Genomic DNA, 17,625 nt, shown 5'->3' with positions numbered 1-17,625 from the left:
ACAGGGGATGGACCAAAATGAGGCCATGTTTCACAGTTTGTCTTGCACGTTGGTTTACAAAACCATACGGGAGGCAGCTCGACCAGCCATCGATACAGGAAAGGTCTAAGGGTTCTCAGATAAATGCCAAGTTGCTCTGAATCAAGAGTGTGAGTGGCTCAGAGGGAGAAGATTCCTTTTGAACTAAACCTAATTGGTCAATAGAACTGACCAACAGGAAAGGCTACCTTGTAGTCAGTGACCTTCCCATTACTTGAAGTATGTTAGTGTTAGTGTGGCTCCTCTAGAGGAAGTTTTAGCGTGGTGGTCCTCGAATTTTGGAGCATGTCAATCACCTGGAGAGCTAATAATGAGCACAGAGGCCCAGGCTCACTGCAGTAGGTTGGGGTCTAGGCTGCGGAATTGTGACTCAGCCCCAGGTGCTGATACATAGCGCAGCTTGTTGCCCGTGCTTTTAACTTTATGGAGTCTTATTTGTGAATAAAATTTGTACTATTAAAAACAATGCAGCTTGAAAATCACTGTTTTAGAGGAAATCGGTGCATCTGGTTACATGATTTTCTGAGACAATGTCCAAAGCATGTGTCCTGAGAAAAGAATTTCAGGTGCCAGAGCACCCGTCTCATGCCTCATCGTGAGGATTGTAAGGGAACATGGTTGGTTACAGGCGCTCAGCAAATTAGTCTTCTTTTCTCCTATATGCCTTCTTGCCCAGATGAATGGGGGCGGCGGGGGTGGGGGGGGCAAATGCACATAAGTCTGGACCCAACAGCATGCTGGGTTGCAAATTCAGCCACAGTGGGTGAGGCTCAGGCGGGACAAAGGGACAGATGCTCTGGGTAGGAAGGCCACATCAGGTGGATATTCAGAGGCATCCCTGAGCCACATTAGGGATGCAGATCAGAGACACCTTGTTCAGCAGAACTGCATGTCCACCTGGAGTCCAGCCAGGTCTGTGCAGCCCAGTCCCCCCCAGCACACTTACCCTGCACCATATGGCCCAGGCTGCCCACTAGCAGGCTGTCAACAATGTGGACATCCCAGGTCCTGGCTCATAAGGTGTAGCCACCCAGGAAGAGAGTGTGCACCAGTGTGGGGTGGCCAGCCTGTGCCCCAGGGCCTTGCAGCAACCAGCACCTGGGCAGCCCACACAGGAAGTGGCTCAGCACGCTGTCTGTGGCCAGCACATCAGCACCACCAGGCCAGGCAGAGCTATAAGTACTTGGCCTGGGCAGCCAGGGCAGGAGCAGGAGCAGCCGTTGGGGCCAGGGGACCCTGGGAGGCCAGGCCTGTAGTACAGGTGGATGGAGCAGGAGAGTAGGTGGCAATGGGGCCACCTCTGGTGGACCCATGGAGGAGGAGCTGGTCCCTCCCAGGGCTGAGAACAGAGCCTCTCAGATGGCATGACCTAGTAGTCCAGGAGGGGCCCCTTTCAGTTTCTGTGGGTCTAGTGCCAATCAGGAAGTGGGCAGCCAGCCGCAGGGGAGGGGTCTGGGTTCCAGCTGTGTGTGGCTCAGCGCCCTCGATGATCCCTCCCTCCAGCCCCTCTCCTCACATCCGGACTGTGGTCTGGATAGGAAGAGGGGCCCGGCCACCGGGTGTCGGGGTGAGGGGCTCTCTGTGCTTCCGCTGAGCTTTTTATTCTTTCAGCATCCCTCCTAGCTCTTAAGGGCCAGACTCCAACTTTAGCCGCCTGGGCCCCACCCCATCCTTACACAGAGACTCAGCTAATTAGGGGTTAGGAGATCAGCTCTTCCCGCCTCACCGCACCCCCTGCTGGGGAGAGTTTGGAGGCAGGGACTCTGGGCAGAGGGGAGTGGCAGGGTGGGACCGCCCCGCCCCCTGCAACCTCATCCAGCCCCAGCGTCCAGCCCCTTCCTCATACCTCTTGTCCTCAGGGCAGGGCCCCTCACCTGCGGGGTGCGCGGGAGTCACCAGCCTCCTCCTCGGTCACCTTCCTTGCGGCTCAGCTCAGGAGGGAAGATGGGCGGAACCGGGACCCAGGAGACCTGGTCTCCAGCCTCTTGCTCCACCCCCTGCTAAGCCCATTGGTGACGTCAGCTTCTGGGCTGAGAGCCAGGGTGTCTGGCTCCTGAGTCAGCTATGCCCCCAGCCCAGCTGGCGTTGGAGAGGGGACATCTGGACTGCAAGGTGCAGGACCTTTCCCTCGCCCCGTGCCTCGGTTTCTCTACTTACGACCCTAACAGGGAGGCAAGCACCCCCACTCTCCGGCACCCCAACAGCTTCCTGCCTCTTGACGGCACGCCTCAGCTATTCCACTTCACCCTTCACCCCTCAGGGCAGGGTAACCCCAGGGTGGCGAGGGGCAGGGGCCGACTCCGGCAGCGCTCGGACGCTCACGGGAGGCGTCTTTCTGCTTCTCCCTCTGCTGCCTGCTGGCAGGGCGACTGAGGCTCAAAGGGGTTCGTCTGACAACTGTCACGGTGGGTAGGAAGGTTCTCCCCAGAGAACAAAAAGGGAGTCAGGACTAGGGGACCAGGAGCTGAGCGGCTCACCAAGAGACCTTGCTGTGACCCGCACGTCACTTTCCCACCCCCAACTTTAACCTCTGCGTCCCCACAGCTCCCTCCCCGTGGAAAGCGGGCTAGTGGGACGCAAAGTGTGTGTCTGCGCTGCGGATTCCGGACTTCAGAAAATCAACTAAGGGGAGAGACTTCTGGGACCCGACGCCCCCAGGAGTCCTGCTCCCTGTCCTCCCTGTCCCCCCGTGTGGGGGGAAGGACATCGCTTCCAGCCCTCCCCGGGGTCACAGTGCTGCCAACTCCCTCCCATACCTCTGGTCTCTGAGAAAACATGGGGGCAAAAGCAGCAAAGAGCTTTTATGTGGAGATGTTGGGGGGAGAAATGGGGCCGATCCGTGTTCCCTGCTCCAGGCTGCAACTCCGGGTCTGGGAGCTTCAGAAGCAATGCGGCACTGCACCCACCAGATGGCACCAGCGCCCACCGACCTGTGGGACCCGAGGAACCCGGAGCGGGGCAGTCTCCTAGGCAACGGGCAGCACTTCCGAAAGCTCCGCCCTTGGCAACCATTCCCTGGTCGCCCGGGTCCACTGTAAAATTTGACTTCTGAAGGACAGGAGGGGAATGGGGGCAAAATAGTCTAATCTCTCAGAAAGGAGAGTGGCTGGCTGGGATGCGGAGAGGAGCCTAAAAGACCTCGTTTTCGGCGGCCATTTACTATCCTACTACGCGCCAGTCGCGGTGCTAGGTGCGTCTTATCCTCAGCGACCCCACTGGTAGCAATGCGTATTCTTTTACAGTGGAAGGGGAAGGCGAGGCTCGGAGAGATCTAGTGACTCTACGGAGTTACCAGGTGGTAGGAACCTAGGCCCGCCTGGATGCCTCCGGCCCACTCTATTCTGCCTCCTGGCGGGCGTGAAATGTCCAAGGCCCCGTGCGAGGAGCTGCAGCCACGGCCAGGCTTGCTGCGAAACCAGGAGCAGCTGCAGTGGGCGAAGAGAGTCGAAAAGGAGTCCAGCTCCTTCCGGCTGAGTTCTTTCCTTGACCAGCCTGAGTCGGGGGTCCCTCTGCTCAGGGTCTCTCCTGACCTCGAAGTGGGGCTTTTCTCTGTCAAAGGACCACAAAGGTGGAGGGAAGGGGACTTAGGAATTCTGGAGATTGAGTGACCCCTCTGAAACCAAGGGCAGGCGAGCTCTCCAAGAAGGGCACAAAGCTGGAACGCGGGACTATTCTGGGGAGAGGAGATGCAGGAAAGGATTTAGTTTCAGGGACTATGCAGAGGAGGAAACCAACTTCACGTGGGTCAAGGGGCAGATCTGAAGGATTTCTAACTCATTTCAATTATCTAATCTATGCTCCCTTGAGATCTCATCTCCCTGCCTATGCCACATCTCACACTGAACCTAACCAGCACTGAACTTCTGGTTCCCTGTATTATTAGCCTGGGTTCTCCAGATAAACAGAACCCATTACATACATATATATATATATATATATTTTTTTTTTAAACACACACACATATATAGAGAGAGCAAGACTTATTGTAATTGGCTCACATGATTATGGAGGCTGACAAGTCCAAGACCTGCAGTTGGCAAGCTGGAGACCCAGGAGAGCCGGTGATGCAGTTCCAGTTTGAGTCCCCAGGCCTGAGAAGCAGGAGAGCTGATAGTGTGAGTCTGGAGTCCAAAGAAGACTGATGTCCTGGCTCTAAGACAGTCAGGCAGAGAGAGCAAATTCTCTCTTACTCAGCCTTTTTGTTCTATTCAAGCTTTCAACTGATTGGATGAGGGCCACCCACACTGGGGAGGACAATCTGCTTCACTCAGTCTGCCGATTCAAGTGTTAATCTCATCCAGAAACACCCCTCACAGACACGCCCAGAAATATATGTAACCAAATATCTGGGTACCTTGTGGCCCAGCCAAGTTGTCAGGTATCATTAACCATCACACTCCCCACCACCCTCCCAGACCTGATCCTCCTTAAATCTACCCCATCTCAAAACATAGCAATTCTATTCCTCTAGTTGCTCAGATAAAGAAAACAAAATATTCTTGACTCCTCTTTTTTCCACACTCCACGTTTAATCCATCAGCAAATCTTCTGGACACTGGCTGCATAACGCATCTTCAGCCTGTACCTTCTCCAGGCTCTTCCCAACCACGACTGCACCAGCCCAGAGCACCACCCTCTCCCCCCTGGGTTACTGCAATGGGCTCGGATTTTCCCAGCCCCCACTGTTGCCTCCCTCTAGAGTTTTCTCAGCACAGTGGCCAGGGTGATTCTTTTAAACTATAAGTCAGAACATGGCATTCCTCTGCTCAAAACCCTCCACTGATTTCCCTGGGGTCAAAGTAAAAATCAGTCTTCACTGTGGCCCAAAAGGTCCTTAATGAGCTGGCCCCCACTGTCTCTGGCCTTGTTTTCTCTAGCTGTCCCTTCACCCATTCTGTCTCAGTCAGTCACCCTGGCCTCCTGGCCGGTTTCCTCTCCCTTACCCCATGACCTATGGCTCATTCCCTTGCGTCCTTCAGGTCTCAAGGGCAGCATGTTAGACCTTCTCTCTACACCGCCCCCCACAAAAGACCAAACCTCTCTCACCCCTCCCCATCCCTGCCACCCCTCCTGCATCCCATATCACATCACAAACATGATTTCTGCTCATATGCATAGTGTCTGTTTTCCTTCATATGTCTTTATCTGGCAAAATGGTGTCACTCATAAATACTTGTTAAATGAATTAATGAACACAGAAAACACATATTCATCACCTCGTGCACACCTGGAAGTATGGCAATGCTGAGGATGCAAAGATAGAGAGAGGACGCCTGTTCCCTCAAGTAACTTGGCACCGAGTAGGGGAAGATCAACTTTATTTTGTATTTGTGGGCAGTACAGTGTGTACACAATGGTAACACAAAGTACACTTGGAGGGTTTACTCTACGCTGGACACTGGATTTACATGCATTATGCCTTTTGTTACAGCCCTAGGAAGTGGGGACTATTGCAGTCCCCATTTCCAGAGGAGAAAACAGGCTCAGAGGGGCATGGTCATTTGCCTAAGGTCACCCAGCTCCTCAGCACTGAGCTGAGGTTGTAACCCCAGCCTCACTCTCTAGCCCCAGGAGAGGTCAAGAGAGCCCTGGGATGGAGAAGGACAGAAGAATAGGGGGACGGGGGCAGGGGGTGCTTCCTGTCCAGGGGAGGATGGTAGAGAAGGTCAGAGCTGGCAGGGGGCCCTGGGCAAGAGGGCACTGTGCCAGCCCTGCCAGCCTCCTCCCTCCACCCATGTATGTTCCGCAGCCCTCGGGCTGACTGGGCTCCCTCCCTGGCATCAGCTCTCTTTGCCACACCCCACCCTTGCCGCAGGACTGGCTACACAGGGATCCCTTTCTGGCCCAGTCAGGCATATAACCCCGGGCTGACAGGCATCCGGGTGCCAGGGCAGCTGTGGCTGGCCAAGGGTGAGGTCACAGGCTGAGCACTCGAGCACAGCCCCTCCTCCCTCTCATCACAGGCTCAGTCCTTGCCCTGCCTGTCTGCAAAACTCCCCTGACTCCCTCACGTCCTACAGCTGCATCCCAGAAGCCTCTGACCTCTACCTGATGAGTCCTAGTGTATTAGTTTCCTGTTGCTGCTGTAACAAATCACCACAAATTTAGCAGCCTAAAACAACAGAAATTTATTATCTTACTGTTTTGGAGGTCAGAAGTCTAAAGTGGGTCCTCTGGGCTGCATTTCTTCTGGAAGCTCTAGGGGAGCATCCATTCCTCGATGTTGCCAGCTTCTAGAGGCTGCCTGAATTCTTTGGCTTGCGGCTCCTTCCTCCATCTTCAAAGCCAGCAGCATGTCTTCCAATCTCCCTGTCTTTCTGACCTGCTTCCATTTTCACATGTGCTCTGACTTGGACATTCCTGCCTCCTTTATAAGGACACTTGTGATTGATTACATTGGGCTCACTGTATAACCCTCGATAATCTCCTCATCTCAACACCCTTAACCCAATCACATCTGTAAAGTCCCTTTTGCCATGTAAGGTAACATAGTCACGGGTCCTGGAGAATAGGATGTGGACATCTTTGGAGGGCTATTATTCAGCCTCCTCCTAAGTGTATTTATAGCACACTTACCATGAGCCATGCCCTGCCCTAAACATCGTCAACATTACCTAATGCCACCCTTGTGAGGGGGGCTTGGATCCCCACTGTACAGATGGAAAGCCTGGCTGACTGCTAAGCCTGTGGGCTCACCATGATCCCAAGGCCACTTCCCAGATTGGAAATGAGACCTTCCCTCCTGGGGAATGCCCCCGCCCCACAGCCCTCTGCTTTGGCGTTGCGTTCCTGGGTTTGCATCTTGGACTGGCCTGCAAGCTCCCCGAGGCAGAGGTTTTGCCTTAGCCTCTGGGGCCCTGGCAGGGGGCAAGGAGGAGTAGGCATGTAGGCAACATCAGAATAGAAGGAGAGAGGGGATTTTGTGGGTTGGGGCACACAGGTGGGCTCTGGAGGATCTATGACACACCCCCCACTGCCATGTATGCAGCATTGTGTGTCTGTCCATTTCTCTGGGCTGAGGGAGCAGAGCTTCCACCTTATTTTCAGTGGAGGTTCAACCCCCCCAGATCAAGAACCTCTGCTCTAGGCTTCCCCCACCCCTTTTCCTGGGCTCCCTTCTCTGAATCTGCTTGTCACCAGGGTTCATTCAACACCAGAGGCCAAGGCCAGGGAGGCGGTATCAAGGGCGTGGGATGAGGAGCTGTTCCCCGCTGCCCTCTGGAAGGACCTACCCAGACCCGATTGGTTACAGGACAGGGGAGCTTCCTGGGCCTGGTTCAAGCCAGGGCAGGTCACCAAGGTGGCTGAATGTCTGTGAGGAGACACAGATGGGGATGGCAGTGCAACCTCGCTCTCCCCTCTAGACAGCTCCACTCACACTTGACCGTGGGGCAGGCAATCACTCGCTGAAGTGCCGATGCTTTTGTACCAGGCATGTGGGTGGTGCCAACAGTGCTGGCGGTCCACGGACCACACTTCGAATACGAGGCCCTACAGGACCTAGGCCCACCCTTCGTCCTTTTCTCCTTTTCGGCATTCGTTCAGTGAGTCAATATTTTTGGAGCTCCCACAGTATGTCATGTTCACCCCCGAGGCCAGCTGTGAGGGCCTGGGTGGGGGCAGCTGCCCCCTCTCCTCTCCCTGGCAGAGATTGGCCCCTTAGGGGCAGAACATGGCCTTGCTTGGGTGCCAGGATGAAGCAGGGTGCTCCTCCCCTCAGCTTCTCAACAGCCACCTCCGGGCTACTCATTACCTCCCACCCCTATGCCTGCCCTGCAGCTCCATGGTGGTCTCCGCCCTCCCAGCCTTTCCTGCCTGGGGCCCTGCAGACATGACTTCACTCTCCTATCAGCAGTGGCCCAGCCTGGAATAAGAAGGGGTGTGGTCCTCACAGCTTTGCCAAGGCGGGACTGGAACACAGCGCCCCCAGCTCCCAGGGAAGGCTGATACAGACACACGATTAGGATTTCAGAATCTGGGATGGAGTTCGATGAATGGCTTATTTCACCTTGTAAAACAGAAAGTGTATGCTGGGCAATCTGCTCCAATAACCACGGGCACTCGTATTTCCAGTGTGCCATTTCACCCAGGCCGTCATTCCTGGGCGGGTGTTACAAAGCAGTTTCCCCAGCGCCCCCTGCAGGCCACATGCTCAGGGGCTCCACCTGTGATGGGGTGGGGGGAGCAGAGAGCAGAAACTTGTAGCTGTTTGTGCCCACAGCCTGCACTCCAGATACCAAACTGCCCACCCGCTGGAGAGGGTCAAGGGGGTGACAAGGGGAGAGAAAAGGAACTGAGGGCATGCGGAAGGGATCCTCTCTTCTCCCCCAGCAGCCCCAGGCACAGGGCATGTGCCCTACCCCAGCCCCTGCCTCAGCCTCCCTGCTCAGCCCAGCTGTCTGGTAGGGGAGGGAGACAAGTGGCCCCTGCATCAACATTGCCACTTACACGATGAAGGCCTCACATCTCAGGGGAAACAACAGTGGAGGAGGGGTATCAGGGGAGGGCTGAGACCAGAGATTGCCATGAGGCTCCTTCCAGCTCTTGGCCACAGGAGCAGGGAGGCCTGCAGAGGTGAGCTGGGGGCCCGGACTGGGGCTCCAGAGGGGGAGAAGGGTGTCTTCCCTGGCATTGACGCCCTGAGTATGCCTCTTGTGGGTGCTGACCTGGTAGCTCTGTTGTTATCCTCCCTCTGCCACAAGCCTCTCAGCTGCTCCTCTCCCTGTTCTCTGAGGACCTGAGGGATGGGGGGCATGCCCCAGGAGGGGAGGGGTCACAGGCAGCGGTCTCCACTCTCCTGCTGCGAGAAACAGCTGCATTCTCCTGGCACTTGTGGAAGCCTTCAGGCTGTCAAAAGCCAAAGCCCCCCTGAGGCTTGTTCCCACTGTTGGCGTTGGCATTCATGCGGGAGGAGGGGCTTGGATCAGAGCCCCCAGCACTGCCGTCCACCTATCATTCCAGCCTCCCTTATCCTGTGTCTGGGTGGTCCATGGGTCTGCAGCAGGGTGGGAGAGGCAGGAGTAGGGGGCCTTTGCTCTAAATGGGCAAGTCGTGTGCTTTTTCACAGTGACGTGAGAACCAGGACGCTTTTCCCTGGGGCCCACTCTGTCCTACAAAGCAAACAGATCAATCTTGCAATTGGTGGCGCAGCTCCTACCAGCCACCAGCCTTGTTGCCTCTACCTGCTAGTGAGAGTGCACCTTGCAGCCCCGCCCCCAGGAGGAATCCTCCTCTCCTAGCCCCATTTGTCTCTTACTCCCCATCTGTCCCAGTGTCCCCACCAATCTCTTCTGTTCACCGACCCAGGCTTCTACACCTCCTCCATCCTCCCGGTGGTCTCATTTTTCACTCCTGGAATCACAGCAGCGAGATACAGATAACAGCAAACACTCACACGGTATTTCTGTATGCCAGGCACTGTTCAGAGCACTCTGTATGTATTGACTTATCCGGTGGTCACAGTAACTCCACAAGGGAAGAACTGTTATTATCCCCATTCTGCAAGTGAGGAACCTGATACACTGGAAACAGTAAGGTTGAGTTAAGTCTGAGAGCTGAAGAAAGGAGGGGATAGAGACCCACAAAGCAGACATTTGGGAGCAGCTGCCCTTGACAAAAGATGAAAACACTGTTATTGTTTTAATTACAAAGTAATGTGTGCAGCAGACCTCCCTGACCTTTGCCCTACTCACCCCTAATCCACAAGAGCTACAGACACAAAGAGATGAAAAGCAGGAACTCGCTAGAGGGCCCCTCTGCGGGCCTGTCCAGCTTGCCAGGATCCAGGGCAGGAAAGGGAGGACGGGGACCAGGGCAGGGAGGGCTCCTACTCCTCAAGCCCCACGCCCGACTCTGCTTCTCATTCACCCCATTTTTCTTCATCTGTCTTGGAGAGACCAGGCAGGCACCTGCTGGCCCTGGACCTGTGGGTGCTGGGGAAGGTGTTCTGGCCTGCCTGGAAGGGGGCAGCCCCACAGACATGAGCCGAGGACCCCTTGTTCCAGGCCTGTGTCTTCCCAACATTCCTGTCACAGCGCCTCCATCCCGACATCCCTTTCCTCTGCCTCCCTGGCCCAAGCCAACTCCACTCTCAGGTGGCTGGTGCATGAGCCCCATGATGTTCCTGGTCCACTGTCTCCTCCCAGGAGGACTCAGCTCCAGGAGTATCCTTGGAATGTGGCCTCACCCTCTGCCCTGGGAGAAAGGGCAGAAAGCCTTGGAGCATGGTTGGAGAGGCAGTGAGAGAGAACAGCTAAGCTCAGGAAGGCTGGACAGGGAAGTGGCTATTGGGAAGATATTGGCCAGGGCCACTGGGAGGGGGTGGGGGAAATTCTAGTCTGGGACTCAGGAAGATCACAGGATTCTTAGGTGCTAGATGTACATCAGGTGTTGAGACACACTCCTGGGTGATTTGTATTTAATCAGAATAGCCCTTTTTCTCTCTGATTAAAAAGTAACCTATGGACAAGCAAAGATTGGGAGAAAATATTTGCAAAAGACATATCTGATAAAGGACTGTTATTAAAAATACTTTGAAAACCCTTAAAACTCAATAATAAGAAAATGAGCAACCTGATTTAAAAATGCGCAAAAGGCCTGGAAGGATAGCCCACCAAAGATCCAAAGATATACAGATAGTGAAAAAGCATATGAAAGATTCTCAACATCATATGTTGTAAGGAAATTACAAACTAAAACAGCAATCAGATGCCACTATACACCTATCAGAATGGCAAAAATCCAAAACACCAAATGCTGGCAAGGATGTAGAGCAACAGGAATTCTCATTCATTGCTGGAGGGAATGCAAAATGTTAGAGCCACTTTGGAAGACAGTTTGATGGTTAATTATAAAACTAAACATAGTCTTACCATACGATCCAGCAATCATGCTTCTTGGCATTTTCTCAAATGAATTGAAAACACATCCACACAAAAACTTGCACAAGGATGTTTATAGCTGCTTTATTCATAACTGAAAACCTGGGAAGCAACCAAAATGTCCTTCAGTTGGTGAATGGATCAACTGTGGTACATACAGATAATGGAATATTATTCAGTGCTGAAAAGAAATGAGCTGTCAAGCCATGAAAATAAATGGAGGACACTGAAATGAATATTACTGAGTGAAAGAAGCCAATCTGAAAACATACTGTGTGATTCCAACTATATGATCTTCTGGAAAAGGCAGGACTATGGAGACAGTAAAAGGATCAGTGGTGACCAGGGGTTAGAGAAAAGGAGGAATGAACAGGTGGAGCACAGAGGATTTTTCAGGCAGTGAAACTGCTCTGTATGATACTATAATGGTGGATATGCAAACCCATAGAATGTATACCACCAAGAGTGAACCCTGGTGTAAACTATGGTCTTTGGGTGATGTGTCAATGTAGGTTCATCCAATGTAACAAATGTACCACTCTGGTGGGGAATGTTGGTAATGAGGGAGGCTTTGCATAGGTGGGGCAGAGGAATAATGGGAAATCTCTGTTCTTTCTGCTCAACTTCATTGTGAACCTAAAACTGCTGTAAAAAATACACTCTGTTCACCTATGGGGCCCTGCAAAAAAAAAGTAAAAAAAAAAAAATACACTCTGTTAAAAATTTTTTTTAAGTATTGATTGAGTGAAAAAGGAAAGAGAATGAAGCCAATTATCCAATGCCATTCATGTAAATTAAAAGCACAAATACAAATAAAATAGGTTTTCATGTTAAAAAAAAAAGTAGTCTAGTTTGGGCCCCAAATTTAGGAATACACAGAAAAATGTAAATGTAAAAATGTCAGGAATATATAGAGAAAGTAAAAACTATCCGTGATCTTAGTAAGCTAACATAACCACTGTTAAAATCTCATGTTTTCTTTCTATCCTTTTTCTAGGCATTTATATGTATAAATACATAAAAGTAACAGTTGTGATGCTATTGTATATATGCTTTTATGTACTCTTTTCTCTCTCTCTCTCTCTCTCTTTTTTGGTTGATATTTTAGTTCCACCTGGTTTGAAAATTAACATTGTAACATATTTATTTTTTCATTTCATTACAATCTTTAACACTTTCTTTGTGACAGTTGCATATCGGGATGTTTCACAATTTAGTTAGCTATTTCCCTATTGTTAGACTACACAGTAGAACCCAGTGTTTTGTTATTATAAATAATGCTAGTTTCTGCCACGAATTACATTTGCTACTCTTCTTTTTCAAAAGATTTTAAAGTATTTTTGCCTGTTATTCTTACAAATGAGCTTTAAGATAATTATTTCAAATTTTAAAAAATTATATTGATATTTTAATTGGAATAGTACTAAAAATAAAAATCAATTTAGAGAGAATGAATGACCTTGTAAAATATTGAGGGGTTCTATCCATAAACAAAATAAGAGTTGGCTGGGTGCAGTGGCTCATGCTTACAATCCCAGCATTTTGGAGGTTGAGGTAGGAGGATTACTTGAGGCCAGGAGTTCAAGACCAGCCTGGTCAACATAGCGAGATCCTTGTCTCTACAAAAAATAATAATAAAAAAAATTAGCCTGGCACAGTGGCTCATGCCTGTTGTCCCAGCTATTCAGGAGGCCAATGCAGGAGAATCATTTGAGCCCAGGAGTTTGAGGCTGCAGTGAGCTATATTGCCCTGCACTCCAACCTGGGTGACAGAGCAAGACTCTGTCTCTAAAAAACAAACAACCAACACCCCCCCCCAACAAAACCAGAGTTGTTTCCCCATTTATCAAGTCCTCTTTTCTCTCTCTCAATAAAGTTGTTCAAGTTTTCTTCACATAAGTTCTTTTCATTTCTTGATAAACTTATTTCTTTCTTTAAGGCATCTTGTCTATATTAAATGGGATTTTCCCCTCCTCATTCTTACATAGAAAAGCTATTAAGCTACTGGTCAGAATATTTAGCTTTAATCTAACCACAATTTTTTCCCAATGGTTTTCCATTTTTTTCACAAAATAATGATATTTTGGCTTTTCCTTTACTCTTTTCCAATGTTCTGTACTGATTATTTCTCCTGCTCCTCCTCTCCTCTTACATCTCCTTAATCTCCTCCCCCTCATCTTATATTCTCTTTATCCACCCCCTCCTTTTGCTTCTGCTCTTATTGCATCGGCTACAACTTGTCAAACAAAGTTCAATGTCAGCATTGATAGCAGAATCTCCGTTTGTAATTTAATGGGAATTCCTCTTATATTTAACTCAGTATGAGGCTAGCTGTTCTTTCAAAATAGACTTTTCATCAATTAAGGAAATGTCCTTCCATTATTAATTTTTGAATATGTCTCTTGAATATCTTTTAAAATGATCATATAGTTTTCTGAGTTGGCCTGTTGATGTAATAAATTATATTAATGCATTTACATTTTTATTGAAAAATGAATAATGCATTCAGAAAAGTATATTAAAGTGTATGTGAAAAAAGAGGGAAAGTATATGTATGCTTTTTAAAAAATAAGAAAATAAACATCTGTGTATCTGCCACATAGGTTAAGAAATGAAATATGACCTGTATAGAAACCTCTTGAGTTCTCCTCCCCTGTCGTAACCACTCCCTCTTTGCCTCCCCTACCCTAGGGTATGATTGTCTTGACTTTTAGGTTAATCTTTCTTGCTTTTGTTTATGGTTTCACCACATATGAGTATATTCCTAAACAACACTGAGAAGGAAGCTTCATCCTAACTGTGAAAGAAAAGGACAGTTTTGTACCAGATGAAGACTCCCAGGAGAAGAGATGCTGACTGACCAGCACTTCTGGGTCTTGGTGTGGCTTTAGCTTCCCTGAGAGTTCATAAGACCCTTTTCTGGAGATGTCAGAGCAAGGTCAGGAGGAAGTCCTGGGAAACGATGAGGGCATATGGCAGGTCTGTTGTGTTGACCAGACCTTGGACATCTGGATGGAATATGGTCAGAGGCAGCTGGCTGCTCTGTGTTTTCTGCTTAGGAGCTCACCCCTGTCTCCTGTCATGAGCAGGTCAAGTAGACATTTCCTGATCAGGCAGCAGGGTGTGGGGGAAGAACAGGAGCCTCGTAGCACTTGGTCAAGACAACGCAAGTACAAACAAGAATCCGGATCAGGCTCATCAGACATTCTGACCTGAGGTTTCCAGAAATGGTACACTGGCAGCAGGGATCTTGGTGATGACAGTTGTCAACGTGTCTGCCTGCTGAGTTAGTTACACTGCTCCAGTCTGAACTGGTGTCTCTGTATACGTGATGCCCAGCTGACAACCTGGGATCCCCCTTCACCATCTTCCAGGGAGCTTCCTTTGCCTGTCTCCTGTGGTGGATCTCTGTTTTTTGCATCCCATGTCTCCTGTTTTCCTGGTTTACTCTCTGGTTTTGGTGGAGCACTTTCTTTAGTAACTTTTTCAGAAATTGTGTATGTGAGGTAAACCTTTCGAAATCTCGTGTCTGAAAACGTATATACCTATATTCTAACTTCTTACTTGATCAATTGTTTGAATGTGTATAAATTACAGGTTTAAAGTAATTTTCTTCAAAATTTTGAAAGTATTACTTTTAACTTCCAGTGTTGCTGTTGAGAAATTCAAAGCCTTTCTGATAATTGATTCTTTGCACATTTATTTTTTCCTTCTTCCTGAAAGTTTCTGGACTCTTCTCTTTAATTTTTCTTGGTGTGGGTTTATTTTCATCTACAGTGCTGGGGACTTGGTGGACTCACCCATATTGCCTGGCAACTCATGTCCTTCTGTTCTGGAAAATTTCCTCAAATTAGTTAATTGATGATTTCCTCCCTTTCACTTTCATCTGGTTCTTTTTTTCTTTTTGTAATTTCTATTATTTTGATGTTGAACTGGAATTGTCCTCTAATATTCTTATATTTTCTCTCCTATATCTTCTATCTCTTAGTATGTTTGCTTTACTTCCTAGGGAAATTGAATCAACCCTGTCTTCCAATCTTCCTATTGAAGTTTTTGTTTCTGCAATCACGATTTTATTTTCTAAGACATCATTGTTGTTGTTCTCTGAATGTCCCTTTGTATAGCATCTTATTCTTGTTTCATGCATACAGTATCTTCTCATCTCTGAGGATATTAACAATGATCTTTTTGATGTCTTCTCTCTGTGTAACTTGTTTCCTCCAAGTTACTTTTTCTCATTGTTTTATCTCTCTCTTCTGTGTTAGATAATTTCCTGGATGTCTGGTAATCTTCGAAAATAATTAAGTTTGGGGGATGGGGTGTGAAGTTGGTCAGAAACTCTGAGCTCACAGGTTGGGTTTGCCACAGTAAGATGATATAGCTGGGCGTTTTTGGAGAACCCCTTATGTCAGTATGTTTAGATCTTTCCTCTTGGGCTGGTGTAATGTCCCAAGATAGAGTCTTCCCATCTCCAGCCTGGTGAGCATAGGTCCTGCTCCCACCACTTTGGGAGCTAGTTGTGGGAGAAGGCTCAGGGTCTCTGCCTTCAGCATTCCATATGACATGGCCACTTAATACCCTTGTTTTCAGCATTTTCAGTATGATATCTCTGCTCACAACTGTGCATGAAGCTTTCCCAGTCCAGATACCTTCTATCTTACCTTGTTTAGAGGAAAATCCTCCAGGCTCTGGCTGGGATATGAGAAGGACTGTTGCCCAGTGTTCGGAGTTAGAGAAGAGATCTAGGGATCCAACTACATTTCAGCTCAGTCCTGCCGTTAGCAACCTCTTCCCCAGTTCTGGAGGGACCTTGGACTGCCAGTTTCTGTGCCTCCTGAGAGCCTTTCAATATAAATTGACTCTCAGTTTTCCCCACTGCCAGTTTGAGATATCTTTTTCCTCAGGGCTGAGAAGTCAGTAACCGCATGACTGCCTGCCATCCTGTCTCAAAAATTCTGTTGTTGTCATCTCCTTTCCTGATCTCTCTATCTTTGTAGGTTTATCTCTTGATTTGAAAATCTCTTTACTGATGTTTAATGGGGTGTGAGGAGGGAGTGAAATTAGATGTATGCATTCAATCACCATCTTAACCCAGAACCCTAACTTGCATTTTCAATATATTTTAAAATTATAATTCCTGGGAATAACCCTACTTGGCCATTGAGAGTTGCTATTTTAATGTACTGAGATTTGTTTATTTCTGTCTTTCCATTTAGAAGTCTTTAAGTGAACATGATTAGCAGGAAATGGGCCTTTCTATGAGGAGGATTCAAAGAAAATGTGTCCAGTGGGATAACTTTCATTAAGTATATAAGAAAGAACAGAGGCTGAATCCCAAGATGTAGCCTCCAGGCAGCCCCTAATGAACGGGGGGAGGGGGTGCTATAGTAACCCCTGAGGGTGCATCAGGAGATGCGATGTTTTGTTTAGGGACCCAGAATGCATCCCAGACTTTATCCTTGATGAATACAAGAGGAGCTCAGTTGGTGGCCTAATTTGATTTGACATCAATTGGGGGAGTTCTGTGATATGGAAGTGAGATCCCCATACCTTTCTGAAATGCAACCCAGGGCCCAGACGGTCCTCAGAATCATTCGTTCATTCTTCACTTATCAAATAGTCATTGAGCATCTACCATGGGCAAAGTGCTATGCTACATCTTGATAACTAAGACAGAAGCCGCCCTAGGTCACTCTTTAAGCAATGGTCCTTCCCTCCTCCCAAAGCAGAAGGGAGGGGTGTAAATGGAAAGGGGGTTCAGGGTCACATCTAGGGCTGTAACATGGTGACAATAATTTTCTCTCTCTCTCTCTCTGAGGCTTGTGATGAGAAACGAATGAGGAGACTCACACAAAGCATCCTCCACAGTGCTTGGCACACAGTCGGATGTATGGATTTTGAGGGGAAGCTTTAAATGGTGCAAGGAGCCTCAAGTGTTTAACGTTCTCCGGATACGTTTAAATCACTAGCATTTTTTGGAGAAAACATGAAGGGATTTAGACACTCAAAAACACATGAGTGAACCAGTACTACTTCAATCAGTCATGACTACAGCATAACAGGATCCATGCAGTATCCACAGTGGTGACTCTGTTGTCTTGGTCATCTTCGACATGTGTCAGCTTTTCCCCGGCGCTCTTATTTTCTGGAGAGGCTGCACGCTCCTTTGATTTACTGTTCTCCTTTCACCTCTTACTAGAAACATTGTGATCCACCTCTCACAAGCAGCTTCACTCACCATTTTTTCTGGCCGACGTTTCTGAAACTGAGTATTTTTGAAAGATACTGTTTAGCAAAAAGAAATGGTACACGTCTTGACATTTGGCAGTTCGCCTGTGACCTGTTGGTGGCACTCCCGTGCAGCTGTACAACTGGTGAAAACCTCCAGGCGGTGGAGAGGGCGGGTAGGGGGACTGGGTTCAAGTCTCTGCCAAGCTGTGCAATCGCAGGCAAATTCGGTAATTTTCTGAGTCTCAATTTACCTATCCGCAAAACGGGGACACACGCAGTGTTGTGGTGAGGACTAATGAGATAAGGGATGTAGAAGTGCCTGTTATACTTCTACGTATGGTGGAGGATTAACAAACGCAGTGGCTTTTATTGCCTCGGGTGTCATTCTGAGCCAGGCTGCCGCACGTGTTTGTGCGTGTGTGTGTGTGTGTGTGTGTGTGTGTACGCGCGCGCGCGCGCGCGCGCTGACCTGCGG

The sequence above is a fragment of the Eulemur rufifrons genome, chromosome 29 (genome assembly GCF_041146395.1).
Source record: "Eulemur rufifrons isolate Redbay chromosome 29, OSU_ERuf_1, whole genome shotgun sequence".
In the NCBI taxonomy this organism is placed as follows: Eukaryota; Metazoa; Chordata; class Mammalia; order Primates; family Lemuridae; genus Eulemur; species Eulemur rufifrons.
This window is presented reverse-complemented; position numbering follows the sequence as displayed.